Source organism: Aotus nancymaae, unplaced genomic scaffold, assembly GCF_030222135.1.
Source record: "Aotus nancymaae isolate 86718 unplaced genomic scaffold, 86718_ANA_hifiasm-v0.15.2.pri h1tg000014l, whole genome shotgun sequence".
Taxonomy (NCBI): domain Eukaryota; kingdom Metazoa; phylum Chordata; class Mammalia; order Primates; family Aotidae; genus Aotus; species Aotus nancymaae.
In genome coordinates, this window is record NW_026988425.1 from 117,710,039 (window position 1) to 117,711,239 (window position 1,201).

Consider the following 1,201-nt stretch of genomic DNA (forward strand, 5'->3'; position numbering starts at 1 on the left):
ACTGGGCACCGTCAGAGTCAGCTCCTTCCCCTCGCAATGCACTGAACCAGGCCCGGCCGACTGCTGCTCACCGATCTGTGGGGCCTCCTGTGCCCGCCACGCGCGCACACACTCTTTCACAACAGAGCACACTCGTACCCCCTAGGCCAGCGGGGACGCCCAGGCCTAGCCACCCTGGGAGGCCACCTTGGGGCTTGGCCCAAGCCAGGGAACCCGCAGGGCACTGCTCAGCACCTTAGCAGACTGATGGAGCCTTTTGGCCTGTAGGTAATGCCCATCTGATGGCTTCTCACTGTGCCCTGAGGGGAGCCACCATGCTCCCCTGGCCACTGTGGGTACCAGCTGCGGGTCCTGGTTTTCAGGCACCTGCCCGGCTCTGGCCCAGGCCCCCACCCCCTCGACCCTGTGCTTAGGAAGTTGAAGTGCTTGGTTCTAAATGTCTAAACAGAAGAGATCCCTGTTTCTCTCCCTCCCTCAGATGCCGGGGAGCCTGGGCCGCAGGGTGCAGCAGGAGAACCCGTGGATGGGGTCAGCCGGCCTGCCCTCATCCTCTGCCTCCTCCTCACCACCCCGGGAGCCCCCACCCACATCTGGAGTCTGGGGAGAGGAGCAGGGTCTTGGGTTTCTCAGCTCTGAGCATCCCTTGGAGGGTCTCCAACCTCTAATCTCTTCCCTTAAGCCCTGTTCCCACCCTCCCAGGAGAGACAAGGCCCTGGCTCCCGCCTCGTTTCAGCCCAGGGTGCCCATCGAGGAGCCCAGAACCGTCCCCCCCGTGCCCACAGCACAAAGTCAGGCTTTCCTCCAAAAGGTGCAGCCCTGCCCCTCCCCATGCGTCGGTGGCAGCCCCTCTGCTGTTCCCCAGGGACCTCTCATACACTGGCCAGGAGGCTGCAGAACGTGTCTCCCCTCCCTCCAAGAGGTCCTGCTCCCTCTGCCAGAACCACGTGGGCAGCGGGGAGGGTGCGCGGGCCCAGCCTCTCCCTCTCCCTGCTGGTTTTTGATGGTCCATATGTTGGAAGTAAAAAGTGAAGCACTTTATTTTGGTTGTGTTTGCTCACGTTCTGCTTGCAAGTGGGGACCTCTCACTGCGTCCACATGTCTGTGACCTGTGTGGAGCGTCACCCCGTGTACATACTGTAAATTATTTATTAATGGCTAAATGCAAGTAAAGTTTGGTTGTTTTGTTATTTTCTTTTAGACG